We start from the raw sequence: 17,457 nt of genomic DNA on the forward strand, positions 1-17,457 counted from the left end.
TGGACTAACATCAGCAAGAATGTGTCTTCTTTTCTTCTCATTCTCATTCATCTGAATGAGGATGAGATAGTTATGGAAGGGAGAAATTACACATTGGAGGTCCCATTGGGTTTAGAAATGCATACTATGTGCCTGACTGCACATAGTCAGTGACGCTTAAAGCCACAGTGGAAAGAAATGAGAAGAGGTAGGTAGATTCAGGGTGAGTGATAAAGAAATTATAATATATTTCATAATCTTTTTTTTTATAAAGATTCTATTAGCAAGAGGAAGGGAATGAGCCTGGTGTGGGCTTTTGAAACCTCATATCCCACCCCTAGTGAAATACCTTTTCCAAAGGCCATGCCTAATCTTCCCAAAACAGTTCCACCAGCAAAGGACCAAGCGCTTAAGTATGGGAGCCTATGGGAGCCACTTGTATTCAAACCACCGCAACAGCTTACAAATATGAGCTTAATTAACGATACTCAGTTAAACCCATGGATGATGTCCAACTGCCAATAAAGTAGGCAATTATTTCTACAGACATCCAGGAGGTATGTCTTTACTTTCAGACCTTCCTTATAAGAAAACAGACTTTTAGGGCAAGCAAAGTCACAAGTAATAGTGAAAAGCAGATAAAAGAGATTTATTCAGTGTCCAGCACACTGGGAAACAAAAGAAGTCTAGGGGTCGTCCCCCTCATTACCATATTCAAAGCACTAATGTGGGGTTTCATTTAAATAGGAGGTGGAGTCTGGGTCAAGATGTGGCCCTGTCCATCAGTGATCCAGGATTGTCATTCATGCAAAGTGCTCTATGAGCTGTCAAATCTGGGTTCCAAGAGACAACTCCTTCCTCTAGCAAGAACCAAGGCTGGGAAGCCTTTCCCTTTTTCCAAAAAGAGACTCTGAAAATTCCAATTCTTTAGGGATTGTCTTTTGTTTTGTTTGAATTAGGATGAAATTTTATTTTTATTAGATATTTTCTTTATTTACATTTCAAATGTTATTCCCTTTCCTGGTTTACCCCTGGAAGCCTCCATCCCATCCCCCTCCTCCTGCTTCCATGAGGGTGTTCAACCACCCACCCACCCACTCCCACCTGCTTGCCCTGGCATTCGCCTACACTGGGGGCATCAAGCCTTCACAGGACCAAGGGCCTCTCCTCTCATTGATGTCCAATAAGGCCATCCTCTGCTATATATATGGCTGAAGCCATGGGTCACTCCACTTAGTTAGGATTACGACTGCTGTGGTAAAAACCATGATCAAAAAGCAAGTTGGGGAGAAAAGGGCTTATTTGGATATCACTGCTTGTCATTGAAGGAAGTCAGGGCAGGAACTCAAACAGGGCAGCAACCTGGAGTCAGGCCCTGATGCAGAGGCCATGGGGGTGTGTGTGGGAGGGTGCTGCTTGCTGGCTTCTGTCTCATAACTTGCTCAGCCTGCTAAAGAACTCAGGACTACCAGCCCCAAGAATGACACTACCCACAATCACCAAGAACATGCCCTACAGGCTTGCCTGCCGCTGAATTTTGTGAAGGCATTTTTTTTTTATTAAGGCTCTGTCTTCTTCAATAACCACAGCTTATATCAAGTTGATATAAGAATAAACAACACAGGGATCAGTTTCAAGTCTGAAGGCAGCCAAAAGAGCTCGGATGTCTCTTTAAATATTTTCATTCATGCCAGGATGGTTACACAGAATAGTAGTATCATCCCGTAAGGTAATTGCAGGTGCTTTTGCCAACCCAGTGAACAGAATATCAGGAATCAATTCTCTTGATCAAAGTGCAAATACACAGTGAGCCACATGGCCGGTGGGAAGGCTACCTTAAGTCCCATGAACAAGGGAGTCTGGGATTCTAGTCCAGTACTGTAGAACGTTCTGTAGAACATGGCTGCAGTAAGTTTTGTCTAAGAAATGTCTAAAAGATCATTGCACCCATTGCAAAAAATAAAAATAAAAATAATAAAAATAAAAATGAAAGCTCTTTCCTATGTAATAATGCAGATCCATTTTGCCACAAGCTGCCCAGTAATTCAGAGCTCTTAAGAATGGTTTGCTTTGCTGGGTTCTACTTTCTATCCTGTGTCTGCTGACTCCATCCCCCGTCTCCCAGAAGTCAGCTGTCTATGAAGATCCTCACTATTCCAGTGTGCATTCTACTGAGTTCACCCAAATAGAAAAGCGAACTCCCAGTAAGTGACATTTATAAGGGACACGGCATTTTCCCAAATGACATGATTTTCAAATAAAAGCCTTTGTCCCACCTGGGTTTTGCCCTCTAGATTTGTGGCTTTAACTCATGTCCCCTCTGCCCCACTCTCTGCCCTCTTCACTGGCCTCAGCTTGCATCAAAAGAGACTGTGCTTCCTCTCAAGGACTACGTCCCAGGGGAAGAGGCACAGGACATTCGCCAAGCTTCTTCATGAGGCTTTTGATCTGGGTGTTACACAAAAAAAGCTTGTGTGTGTGTGTGTGTGTGTGTGTGTTCCATGATCGTGGTGTTCACCCAAATAAGGGTGAGCATTGATGGTGCTAATAAAACCAAAGATACCCAAAAAGTCACTAAATCCTTTGAGTATCACTACAACGCCAGGTGTCCCCACACCATTGGCAATCCTTTGCCTGCTCTTCCTTCATTCTTTCCGCCTTCCATCCTTTCACCTTCCCAAAACCTTGCTAGGATGAGGACAGACTTGGCTGGGGATCCAGCATGGGCACTGTGGTCACTACTTCCCCTAACCTCCACCAGAGACAGTTCTCCAGAAATTCACTCTTTCCCTGAAATTAATGGAGCAGAGGGAAGCATCCACCAACTCTGTCACCCATGGGATCCAAATGTCCCCTGATGTCAAATACTGATCCCACAAAACAAACCCCTGTTGGGGACAGTCTGGGACCTAATCATGATGAGCCCAGAGGTTAAAGAGTAAGATGCAAACAGCAGTATAGCAAGGCATGATGGGAAATAAACCAAATGCTGTCCAGAGGCTAAGAGCCTAAGCCCATGTTTGAGACACAGAGGATGCTGGTCAAGTGAGAACATCTCAGTACACATAGTCAACATTACTTCTATTCTACCTTATAAAAGTCTGCTTACACCCTCCATGCCCTTCAAATTCTCCTTGTCCGTTTACTGTTAACAATATTGTCCTGAGAGTGGAGAGAATTCCCCAGGTGCCAGGAAATTCCCTTGAGCATGAGATCCAAAACAAACAAACATAGAACCAATCTGCCCACTTGCACCTGTTGCCTAATGGTGATTTATAGTGATAAATATCCAAAGCTGTTTATACAAGCAAGTCTTCCCTCTGAAGCTAGCAATCCAAGAACTGGATATTCTTTCAAGGGTTCTTCTGAGAAGGCCTTATTCCATTGAGGTAAAACAGAAAAAAAAAAATAATAACCTCAGAGATGCTCCCACCAGGGGCTAGCATCCCATCTTTGAGGAGCTTAGTCCTGAGCGACAGAGAGACAACCCAAAAGGTAGGTTCTAACTCCAGCTGAGAAAGGAGTGCAGAAGAGTTGGGAATTCAAACCATAATTTCTAATTCTCCTGTACTTATTATATTCAGACTCATGAATGGATGCCCAGATAGTGGTGATGATGATAATGCTGAAGACGAAGATGATGATGATGACAACGACGACCACGACAACAACAACAATGATGGGCATGAGACTTGTACTACATTAGCTCTCTCTGGGGACTCCGAGGAGACCAGAAGTCTGCCTGTCTCCCCTGCAGAGGCCTTCACACTTATTTTACCAGTTGGGATTGTCCCTTGGACTCCATGCTGTGACACAGTCTCCAGAACTGCCCTAACAGATTTCAACAATCTAAAACAAACAAACAAACAAACAAACAAACAAAACGAATCTTTTCCTAAACTGCCACCCAGTCCTGGTACAAGCTGTGTGATGGAGACATAGAGGGTGGAAGCTTAAATGATAATACCATCCTCCTGAAAGATGTGGAGACATCCTCAATAAGAATCAAGAGAATGCTCTATCAGTGTATTATATACAGGCTACCCACACAGACTGGAGGCAGGCAGGGCTATGCAAAGAAAAAAAAAAAAAAAAAACGGAGAAATGTCTGCTATCTGAAACGATCCCGTTTGTGGTCTAACCCTGCTTTTAAAGCAGAGACTGAAGGGAAGCTGGGCTGAGGTGATGTTCTTCTGCACCCTGAGAGCTCTGCTCATCTTTGTATTCCCCCAGCCATCCCGGGTTGCCAGGGGGAAAGATGTCAGCCCTACCAGCCACAGAGAGGGTGGCACTCTCTAGCATTCTTCTGCCTGCACTTTCCCCTTAAGGAAAACACCAAATGGGAACAAGAGTCTTCTCACTCACAGACTTTCAACAATGCAGTGGAAGCTAGAACCTTCCCTAGGATCCATCCCAATTTGCCTTTCACAGAAAGCCTGATATCTCGCTGTACCCTCATGGAATGAAAGACAACGATTCTGGAGGTAGCTAAAATGCACGCAGATGAACAATTTAGTTAAAGTGCCAAAGTGCCCAGGGCTTCCAGGTTAGGAAGTCACTGACTAGGATTAGAGCAACCCACTATCACACCATAGGTATATGACAATGGTATAAAGCTTCACTACAGAGATAAATATTATACTTACAACCTGTTGACTATGACAAGAAGGGAAAGCAATCCTGCCTTGAAGGGAGAACAACCCTGCCTTATCTTCTGACAGGCTTGAGAATTCAACCGTCCATTCAATATACTGTGCTCGAATTACACCATAAACCCTGTGCTAGCTGCCAAGGGCACAAAACAGTAAGTGAGCTAAAAATGTCTCAACCTCGGAGAGGATTATAGACAGTAACGCATACACAGACAAGCACCGATGTGACCAGAGTATGTTATATGCACATATGAATTTGTCAAAGAATAAAAGTAATTAAAAATGAGCAAGCAGTAGCTAATGGGAAATATGTAGGCAAGAGTACAGAGAAGGCACATATGAGCCCAATATTTTGTTACCTAAGATGCACATAGCATATGCCAGAGGGATGATGTTTCTATTTTAAGGATGTATGGCTACAAGTAGAAAAGAAAAACAAAAGAACAAGAGAAGAAACAAAGCAAAATTATTCTTCCATTTCACCAAATTTTGCTGCGTTGTTTGTTTGTTTGTTTGTTTAGAATAAGACATGTTGGATACACAAGACACCAACTGTTCTCTGGAATAACTCTAAAGATCTAACTCTTGTTTGGTTATTTTCCTGGAGGCTTTTTTTCAGGATTTTTTTATGTCTTGCTCTTTGAAACATGATCTGACTCTGTTACCCAGCCTAGCCTCAAACCTGTGCCGACCATCAATTCCACCATCAATTCCCAGTGTGCTGAGATTATAGCCTGTGCAAGGACACTCAGCTAGGGATAGGATTCTCATTTACTTTAAATCAATCTGGAGATCTCAGAGTCAGTACAAGCAAGAAAGGAGACAGGAAAAAAACAGACAGACAGGAAGAAACTCTTTTTAAACTCACGTGTTAATAAACCACCTGATATGTGGGCCCAAATTAACTCTGAATGGCCTTAGAAGAAAATCTCCCTAGAGAATGAATCTTGCAGGTAAGCTGACAGCAGTTCCAGGAGGTTTAGAGCAAAAGTTTACATACCCAGACAAATTGAGCAAGTGAAAAACGCAGTTACTCTGTGGGTAAAACCTCATGAACCCCATTTCTCAGAGCCCAGAGCTCAGCAGAAACCCACTGAATGGTTCTTCCCGTGTCAACCCCACTAGAGATGGACCTTCCGCAAAGTTCCAAAGCAATTCCAGGTCAGCAGGGGGAAAATGAAATCCTATGAATCATTATTATCAGCACAAGTTGTTAATGTGTCTCTATTTTCTGTCTCATCAAACAACGAAGGCCAGGTTCAAATGTAAAAGCCTCTTGGTGTCATACTGGCACATGGCAGCTCAGAACAAGATGGGCCCCAGTGTTTGCTCTTTTCTTCCTATCCCTATCCAATGCACAGTCCCCATTTCCCAAGGGGGAGGTTGGTTTTGGTTTTGAGACAGCATCTTGCTATATATGCTAAATGGATCTTGACCCCATGGAAATCCCTTTGCCTTAAACTCTTACTGAAATGAACTGCCACGCCCAGTTTCAATGACAGTACGAAATGCAGTTTATATTCATTTGTTTATTTTTAAATTTTCACCCATGTACACACCGTATTTTATCATATGCACCTGCCATTAGTCCCTCCTACCTTTTCTAGTGTCCTACACACCATTGGTCACCCATCTTCATGTCCTCTAGATATTTTTGTCACCTATAACCCCAAGTCCAAGAAATACTGCCCATATGCATACGGATGTCGGGCCAAAGCCACATTCCAAGTGGTAAGAGTGTCTAATATGCATGTATACAATGCATATTTCATAGCCCACACCTGCATGTGTACTTTGGCCTAACAATGAAAATATTATACAAAACTGACTTAAGTAATTTTACTATCCTCGATGTGTTGCTAGATTTTGGCCATTATGACAGCACATGGAGGTTCCAATACATTATTTGGGAGAGCATATTGGAGAATAAAGTAATTAACATCATGGTGGACAGGAAGTAGAACAGAGACATGAAGGTCCAAGGAAAAATGTGCCCTTGAAAGATGCCACCTGTGATCTTCTTCCTCCTTCAGGGCCTGATCTCCCATAAAACATCTATTCATATTTTGAATCCACTGATTAGATCAGAGTCCTTATCATCTGGCCATCCCTGGAAATGGCTTCACAGACACACCCAGGACTGTGCTTAACTAATCTCCCAGGTAGCTTCAAACCCAATGGTGCTGACAATCAATTAACCACCCCCCTTTATATGGGCACACTCTACCTTTTGCCTGCTGAAAACTATGACCAAGAAAAAGAAGTATGGGCCCTTCTGTCTGCCCTTATATACATTAATTTTCGTGAAGTAGTTGACTGACACATAGAAGCGACACAGTGAAAAGAAAGGTACACGCCCTTAGTTGTTTGCTTCTTTCTTAAAATGTCATTTCATTCTTTCTGGGTCTGAAGTTCTGCTTTGAACTGGACATGTGACTTCTCTGAGTGTCCGAAAATCTGCTCACGTGGTTCCTGGTTCTAGGCACATATTTGTCTTTGAGTCTCTCAGCTCCCATACATTTTAGGTCCATGTGAATTCTGAATAAATGAGCACTGTGAACCTACATGTAAATGACAAGGCAAGGAACAACATACACATACACACAGACACTAACACACAACACACATGCATGCACACACATACTAACATAATGCACACATGTTACACCGAGACACACAGAGGGAGAGTCAGGGGGAGATGAGATTCCCCTCTTCTTAGGCACAGTCTCCTGGCCCTATAAGATACAAATTAAGAGGTAAAATTGTTAATAATTTCAAGACAACTACAGCAGAACATTAAAACAGTAGACTCTTGTGGGAACAGGAATGCATAGTATATTAGACGTCGTCAGTCTGAAGCACAGGAAATTAGTCCTAAGAAAACACAGACCAGGAAGGGCAGACATAGAGCCAAGCATAGGAAAGAAAGTCCTTCCAAAACTGCTTCCAGGAGCAACTGAGACTTAGAATAAAACACACTGCTTGCAGTCTCTTTGGGGAAGAGATTAAGCCACATCCACCTTGAAGTTAGCTTGACTCTGGAGACCAGACTCTTGGAATAGTTATCCTTCCATCTCTCTGGAATCAGAAAGCCAATCACAAGCTGGTGCCAATATTGGAGATGCCTCCGATTTTCAGCCAAGTAGCATTTTCAGTTAATTCATTGATACCACAGTCACAATTACAGTGGTGCCATGAATGAGATCTGAGCTTAATGAAGGACAACAGTTATTTTCTTTGGTATTGATGGTTATTTGAAAAATAATCATATTCATTATTGCTTAGATATAGTAATCAGTATAAGTAGTAATTGCTGACTGCCCAAGGCTTCTGCTAAGACACCTCATTTTCCTTCACAGAAATTCTATGAGGTCCCCAATGTCATTGACCAAGTTTGTTACATCAGGAGATAGAGTCTGGGAGTGATTCAGCAAATTAACTGAGGTCACACAGTTCATCAATGGGCTGAACCAGGGGGTTCTACTACTTTAAACATATGTCTTTATTTGGATGCATCTCTATGAATTTAAGTCCTACTTGCAGGCAGGTGGGACTTGTCACTGACCAGACAAGGTCATTGAAATCTATTTCTAGAATAATAGTATAGAGAACTTTTAATATTTTTAAAATTTATCTGGCATCAATGAAAATACAAGTTATAGCTGATATTTATTAATTTACTTCCTAGGAAAGACTTTTTAAATACTGTTGCTATAGATATCATTTTTTTTTATCAGCTAGCCCAGTTGCCAAAGGCTAGGATCTTGTAGGTGCAGGAAACATTTTATCTTAATATTTCCATATACAAGAAACATTTAATGGAGTTCCACCTGAAGAAATAGTTTACAATTACTGGAATATCCTGTATGCTTTTTTTAAAAAATAGGTGTTTACACTGATGAACAACCAGGTGCTTGAAAAGAAGCCAAACCCCTTACTGACTCACTGAAAGAAACTGTTCTTTGCATAGCTGTTGAGTTCAGCATTATGAATCATCAAATTACTAACAATGTTCAGAGTTCATTGGCTGTCTTTCCTGTTTGTTTTGCTATCTGTTTTGAAGCTAGGTAACAGGGTGATGGAGTCTACTAGCTAAAATAGTTGCTAGTTAATTGTCTCTGTAGTTTGTTTCCTCCTCTGTTTTACTCCAGGGTTGAGTCAGACCTACATGCAAACACTGAACTAAATACTCCTGCCTAGTAGTGAATCAGTATCCCTGAATACTAAGCAGTACGTAAGTATCAAAGGTAACAAAGAGAAGATCCCAAACACTGGAACTGATTCATTAATAACCACATCTGAAAATGGAGAAAGCTTTTTATCCTGATTATCTGTGTGCTGTGAGCAATTAAAACAATTGGCAATAGCAACAGCATCAAAATTCATATTATCAAATTAAACAGAGATTCACTTTTCACACCAACAAAGTATCCTTAGAGCTTTGTAGAAGTAAATGCAAGGACTATGCTCTCATCTGCAATCTCTTGGACCACAAATGAGCTGCCATCTTCCTAAAAAGCAGCTGGTAATATTAAGGTCCACAAAAGTCTTTAGCCCTGGACATATCAACTTGTGACCATATATGTATCATAAAGAAATAGCTAAAATTATAATAATGTTCATAGAGACAAGATTTGAAAGATCTCAAATGAACATAATCTTAATATTTACTCATATAATAAAATTCTTCATTTAAAATTGGATTTATTAAATAGTTTCCAGGCATAATAAAATGACTTGAAATGCATATATAATCACTAATTATGTAAATTAGGAAAATATGTTTCTGTATTTAACTTGTACACTGGTCCCAGGGGAAGCACTAAGCAGTTTCAACATTTCATCAACCTTCTCATTCCAAGTAGGTGTCTCAGTGGGTTGTCAGCAACACATTATACAGTGTTTAGATATCTTGTTTTAGCTTTTTCTTGATGTTTTAAGTTTAAATGTGTGTTGGGAGGTGGGGTCAGTAATAGTCAATTAAACTTTTTTAAACCTTTGGATGTTCCAAACTAAAACAACAAATATGCATGGCTTAACTATCCAAACAGATGTTTGCACACATAGCGAGAAAATCATCTGTATGCTACAAAATTCAAAACACACCCAGAAAGAAAAGAGTCATATTCTAAAGTCATATATCATTTCTAGAAAGAGAGCCATTAAGATAGTATACATTAAAACTTTGGGCTAAACTAAACTTCAGTTATCTGTAAAATTCAATGACATTATTACATAAATCAGGGGACTCCTAATTTGTGCCAGACAATGGAGCTACCACACACTCATACAAACAGTAACAGACCAGCCGAGCTGGGTTCTCCCGCAACTGCCTGTGTGAATGGTCTCCCCACACGGTTCTATATGGAAGCTGGACACATGAGGACCAGGTTGTTCTTGTCTGGGACCATCTCATTCTTCCAGGAAAAAAATCCAAAAATATCTTGCGATCAAGTCTTCATTTTTCTTTACATAGAAATAAAGTCTGGAAAGAATTCTTCCATAATTAAAATTAATTAACCTAGTTATTTCTCTTCTCCTGTGTGTGTGTGTGTGTGTGTGTGTGTGTGTGTGTGTGTGTGTAATTCAATGTATATGTACAAGAAGAGAAGATTTGCAAATACAGGAAGCCCATATTAACTTGAGATACATATGAATGCTTCCCTCTATTCTTTCCAGAAAATGCTTTGATGTCATCATGTAGAGGCCATGGGACAGAGGACCTAATATTTCACACTTGGCGACCAACTGACATAGGTCACTTAGATACTGAAGGGATCATTGACTGATATCTCTAAAGAATCACCCTGGGAGTTATCACAGTCAATACCCAACATGTAAAGTGGGATCATATGGGATACAGTGAAAGTAGCCCCAGGACGATGCCTGCGACTTATACAAACATCTATGAGCCAAAGAATGAGCACGTGAAGTGAGGAAAGTAAATTTCCTATAAAAATTATAAAGGAAGCTTAAATTGCTATGTCCTTGCATGTGTGACAAACTATCCCAAAGGAAAATACTGAATTTTTCTCCTTAAAATTTCCTACAATGGACATAGTGCTACACACCTTTAATCCCAGCATCCTAGAAGCAGAGAGAGGTAGATCTCTATAAGTTCAAGGCCACCCTAGTCTTCATAGTGAGTTCCTGGACAGCCAGGAGTGCATAGAGAGACTCTGTTTCAAATAAACCAATAAATAAGTAATGAATAAATATATCTTTAAATTTCACCAGATGAAAATTTCCAAACTTGTCATAATTTTTTCTAAGTAAGCATGACTTAAAATAACTCCTCCTATCACATGACATCAGTGTTGAACTTTCCAGCCTCAGGAGAAATGGAGAATGACTGTTCCCTGCAAATTCATCCTGATCCCCTCAAACTCCAATAAGAATACAAATCGTTTGGGGAGCTTTTTAAAAATACTGATCTAGGTCAGTAATTCCAAAGGCCTGGGACTCTGTTTTGAATGAAGCTCAAGGGATACCGAGAGCCTCATCTTGAGAATCAAGGGTTGATCCCATCCCCCATGGCTTAAACTCCCTGCCTTCTTCTTGACATCTCACCAGGGTGAACACCTTGAGTCAGGCAGATGAGTGTCTTCTCTTGGCTACAGGTAATTCACTTGGGGTGGGTGACTCAGGGAAGGCTGTCCAGTGATCTAAGCATGGGGAAGAAGATCTGTCTCTGGCAGCAAAACTGTGTGATATGAGCTTCTGATATGGTCTCTGTTCACTTGTTCTGATAACAGTGAGGTCGTGAGGCCAGGAGATGGGCAGAAACTTGACTATATGCATATCTCTAGTTTCCACAGTTACTCTCAGCCTGACCCTTGCTTTTGCAATATCATGTGATGAGTTTCTAATTCCTTTTATGCATATAAATTCATTTAGTTTTCTGTCTCATGCAACCAAAAGAGTGATGTCTAAATATTACTCAGATGATATAATTAATAATTTAGAAAGCAATTTATCTTCCATTTTAAAAAACTTAGCAAGCCAGTCATTGTAATTTTATACAGATAGGCTGCTTCCTCAATTTTGTTCTGGGTCTTAATTCTGTTTCATAGCTGTAACCAAATGCCCTAAAGAACAGCTGAAGACAGGAATGGTTTGTTTGGGTTCATGATTTCAGAGTGTTGGGTCTCTTGTTTCTTTATCCCATGCCTTTGGAACATCATGACAGTGGAAGTTTACAGCAAGAGTCTTCTCCTAGTAGTAGGCAGGAAACAGGAACAAGAAGGAACTTGAGAATCGGTATAATCTTCAAGGTGTGCACCAAGTTACCTCGCACCTCCTCTTAAGGATTTCAGAACCTCATAGAACAGAGAGACTCTTCATTCAATACATGAACCTTAAACTGTAACAGTTGTAGCACTACATGTTCTAGCATTTGGGATATAATATCTATTTGGATTTATTTAGGCTAGAGTCTCCTTCTATATGTTTTTGCCTTCTAATGGCTTATAGCTTAGCCAGAAAGGCCAACAAATAGTTAATATAGTGTAATAAATTATAGGAACACAAAGGAGAAAACAACTTTGATGAGACAGTGTCTCATTGAAATCTGAAAGAAGATTCCAGTTGAATGGGAAAGGAAAATAAGCAAGAAAAATGTTCCCTTTAGTAAAGTATGAATGATTCAAGCCAGAAGCATGAAGACAGCCAAGTCAGAGGTAAGAAGGCCACGGAATAGTAGCTAAGCTGTAAACCCATAAAAGCTCTGAGTAGCCTACCAAAATCTTGGACTTTAATCTTCAGCAATGCACGCTGGTTGTAAAGCATACCAAGGAAACAGGACCATCTTTGCATCGTAACAAGGGTGCTTCCCAATCCAACATGAGGTATCAGGAGAGAGACTCAGTTCTGTCACAGCAGAAAACTACAATCTTTGAGGTAGAGAGCTATTGTGCCAAGATATTTATAGTAAGGACAATGAAAAATTTTATGGACAGTTGATTTTGTCATCTCGCTCACAGTTGTCAACACAGCATCTTTCTTACAATTTGTTGGATATAAGGTTTATTCTCCCTTGTCTTTGTCAACTTCCTGGCTCTTTTGTATTGATTCAATAGTGATCAAATTCTAAGGCCTATCATCCCACTCATCTGCTCAGCTCCAACAGACATGCATTATCACTGTCTTGTCTATCTCTACAGTTTACATTGCTCATTCACAGAGGAGGATCACAGATTTTTACGTTGTTAGTCATTGCTTGTTCAGACCAAAAAGTTTAATTACTTACTGACATCTATTTACTTCCTATATCTTGTTGATTATAAAATTTCCTGATAAGTAATTTCCTCAAAGAGTTCATTCCATGCACATTAGGTGGCCTGAGGCCTAATATTTCTGATATTATTTCTATCTCATGCCTGTATTTAAGTGATCATTGGAGACAGCTTTTAAAACTAACTCCTGAGCTTCTTGAGTCTAGAGTTGCTTTTGAGAAACCTGAACTGGGGTGCATTTGATCACCATTCACATACAGAAGATGGCTGAAGCCATGTGTAGATGTGAGCTCACCCCCTAGACAGAAGCGGAGAGCAAGTACGAGCACTTGAGGAGAGCTGTCATTGAAGAAAGGGACAGAGAAAAAGATACTGGAGACTAAAGTGACAAGGAGTAGCCAGGGGATTGCCAATGCAATTAGAGCATGTTCTGAATATAGCAGTCAGGGTCAAATGAGGAAATGGCCAACAACAAGTACTAAGAAGGGGTCTAGTAAGGTAAGCACACCAAAATGATCATGAGACAGCAAATGAAGGTTCTAGGTTTTCTTTTGAGGGCAGCAGATCCTTTTCATATGAGAAGAGTGTGTCTTGTTTCCAGACACTGGGGAAGGAGTAAAGAACTAGTGAGGTTTTAGTTCATGACCTACGATCTCCATAACTCTTTGGCCTCTGTGGCAAGACAGAATGTTGTGCTATCCAAGATGCAAAGAGAGAAAAGAAGGGATCATGACGCCACTCTCATCTTTCAAGGGTATGGCCCCAATAACCTAATTTCCTCCCACTAGGCCCCACCTCCTAAAGGTTCTACAACTTCTCAGTAGAACCAGAAGTTGATGATCAAGCCTGTAGCATTCGGGCATTGCAAGGAGTCACTTTAAGATATAAACCACAATATGTGGTGTGTTCGTGTTTTCTGCTGCAGCCATTGATCTCAGTGTCTGTTTTGCACATTCATCTACGACCTCAGTGAAGTCAAGACTGTATTTACTTTATACTTATGACAGAGTTGAGTTTACAGTCAACACAGACACAGTAAGTTTATGTTGAACTATTGGCAATTTCAACTTCCTGGAGTTCCATGCCTAATAACCAGCCTACCTAACAGCAAGCTACCTAATAAAGGAAAGAGAGGGTTAAGGTAGTTAACACAAACATGTAAGATAACTGATAAATATTAAACCTTCATCCTCTCAAGTCCTTGAGTGCTCTCAATACGGTAAAATACACAGAACATAAAGTTCTCCCTCTGAGCCTTTCAAAGCACATATCCACGGCATTAAGCACATCCACACTGTTACGAAGGCATCAGCCTGATTCACCATCACCTCAAGCTGAAGCACCATCTCTATTAAACAATAGCTCCCTCTTCCCAGCCCCAGCCCCTGCCCCTGACAACCACTAACATCCTTTCTGCCTCGGAATCAGAGTGCTCTCTGTGAGTAGACAACCAACATCCATCCTTGTACGACATTGTCAAGGCTCATCCTCAGTGTAGCATGTGTGAAGACTTCCTTCCTTTTGAAGGCTGAAAAATATTCCATCATAAATGTCCTCTTCCATTTAGTCATAAGTGGACACTTTAGCTGCTGCTGGGAATGATAAAGCTATAATCATGTGTTCAAATATCAGTTCATGTTCCTGATTTAATTTACTTTGGTATATACCCCAAATGATACTGCTGGGATATATTATGAAGAATCACCATATATTTTCTTAGGATGTCTGCAATACTGTTACCAGAAATGCACAATGCTTTTATTTTATGTGTATCCATACTGATTTTCTGATTTTATCTATCATTTATTGATTATCTATCTATCTATCTATCTATCTATCTATCTATCTATCTATCTATCTATCTATCTTGTGTGTGTGGTCATGTTTGCAGGCACATATGCACATGCATGCAGAGACCTGAGACAAAATCAGCTGTCATTGTTTTTTAAGAGAAAAAAAACCCTTCACCTTTATTTTCTGTTTTGTTTTATTTTTGACAGTCTCTCATTGGCCTGAAACTAGTCAAGTAGACTGGCCTGCCCAGCTCCAAATCTCTCTCTCTCTCTCTCTCTCTCTCTCTCTCTCTCTCTCTCTCTCTCTCTCTCTCTCTCTCTCTCCATTGTTCTGAGAGCATTAAACTCAGGTCCCCATGCTTTCACGGAAAGCACTTCACCAACTGATCTATGACTACATTACGCCCTTTATTTCCGTTTTCAATATGCAGCTATTCTAATAAGTGTGAAGAAGTACTTCATGGTGAAGCTCTTTACTTTACCATTTTAGAAACTCTGACTTCTTTCCAAACATCATATTTGTTATAAAAAGATGATAAAGTGTCAGTCAGCCCACAAAGGAAGCTGACATAATTCTCTTCAATTAGGTTTACTCTAATGAAAGAGCCTTGAGGACATGAATGGGCCTTGAGGAAGAAGAAAAAGCACTAGACAGAAACATTATAATTTACAGAGATAGCTGAGCAGAAGGGATCTTTAGAGGGAAGGAGAGGCTTCCCTGAAAGCCTGAGGATGAACTCCATCAAGGTGATAATGAGAGAGACAAAGAGAGACAGAGACAGACAGAGAGAGCTGGAGATAGAGACAGATGCAGAGACAGAGGTAACCATGGGAGGAATAGCAGATAAAGGCCAGAAAAACCTCTTCAGGGAGCAGCTTCATTTTTAGACCAAATCTCCAAGCACTCTCCCTAAGGGGCCCCAGAAAAATCCCCAGAACAAAGGAAATGTCTGACCCTTTATAGTGTTTTAGGAGTAGTGGGAAGTTTCACATCATGTGATTTAGTTCAACATAGCATAAGTGATAAGAATCCTGGGGGAGTCAACTGCCACAAACTTAGAGCTGACCATCATTCAACTCTATCAGAGTTAATGAGCAGGGTGCCATGGCCTGATCAGGCTGTGGGTTCAGGCTTGTTGGTGCAGGTCTGTGTTCTTACAATACTCTTGCCATTCTTGAATCCTGCACTGAGATTCCTTTAAGGTTCATGAGTAAAGAACACTAAACACAGTGACCTCGCCAACCAAGCATTGTTGTGGAGCTGGTGAAATATTTGTCTTCTCTTGTTTCATAAACAAAACCACACCTTTTTTTCCTGTTCACCCTAAAGTAGCCTTTCTCTTCCCTTTAATGGTGCACATTAGATTCTGTTAAAATGTTTATAATTAAGTTCAACTGTGATGCTTTCAAGCATATGCTTAAAAAAAGAAAAAAAGAAGTGGGCTAAAAGTGCTTAGAAACAAGCAATCCAACCAATAATTAGTAAATAACTGGGCTACAGCTACTATTTCACCAAACATAGAGCATATCATATATCATAACATGACTTCACAAGTGTCAGGGATATCTAAGCATAATAATACAAATACAGAAGCTGGCTGTACAAACAATCAAACCCTTAACCACTAAAAAAATACAACCATGTGAACGCCTTGCAAAGAAAATAGGCGGAGCATACAGGATTGTTTGTGTGCCAAGCCTGCTATGCAGAGCCTGTTTCACCTCTTCAGAGAGGTAACTGGCCATCAGGAACTTGTAAGTAAAATGGACAATGTGCAACAAATTCTGTCACTATGGTGAAGACCAACAACTCCTAAAGTTTAATGTGCTCATAGAATCTTTTTAAAATACAGTTTCTTTACCAACCCTACATCTGGCAAAGGATTAATATCCAAAATATATAAAGAACTCAAGAAACTAGACATTAACAAACCAAGTAACCCAATTGAAAAATGGGGTATAGAGCTAAACAGAATCTCAACAGAGGAATCTTGAATGTCTAAGAAACACGTAGATAAATGTTCAATGTACTTAGTCATTGGGAAAGGCAAATCAAAATGAGACTCTGAGATTTCATCTTATACCCATTAGAATGGCTAAGATCAAAAACTCAAGCTACAGCACATGGTGGTGAGGATGTGGAGCAAGGGGAACACTCCTTCATTGCTGGTGGGAGTGCACTTTTGTACAATCACTTTGAAAATTGGTTTGGCAGTTTCTCAGAAAATTGGGAATAGTTCTACCTCAGGACATAGCTATGCCACTCTTGGGCATATACACAAAAGATGCCTCACTATACCATGCACTCAACTATGTTCTTAGCAGTTTTATTCATAATAGTCAGGAAGTGAAAACAACCTAGATATCCCTCAACTGAAGAATGGAAATGCGAATGTGGAACACCTAAACAGTGGAACACTCTTCTGCTATTAAAAATAAAGACATCGTGAAATTTGCAGGGAAATGGATGGAACTTGAGAATGTCATCCTGAGTGAAGTAACACAGAGCCAGAAGGACACATATGGTATGCACTCACTTATAAGTAAACATTGGTCATAACGTGCAGGATAACCATACAACAATCCACAGACCCAAAGAAACTAGGTAATAAGGAGGGCCCAAGGGAGGATGCATGAATCTCACTCAGAAGGGAAAGCAAAATAGTCATCAGAGGTAGATGGAGAGAGATGGATGGAGAGAGGTGGATGGAGAGAGTTGGGTGGGGAGAGATGGATGGAGAGAGTTGGGTAGGGAGAGATGGATAGAAAGAGGTGGATGGAGAGAGTTGGGTAGAGAGA

This window comes from Mus caroli, unplaced genomic scaffold, assembly GCF_978045245.1.
Source record: "Mus caroli unplaced genomic scaffold, Mus_caroli_1 scaffold_3, whole genome shotgun sequence".
NCBI lineage: Eukaryota > Metazoa > Chordata > Mammalia > Rodentia > Muridae > Mus > Mus caroli.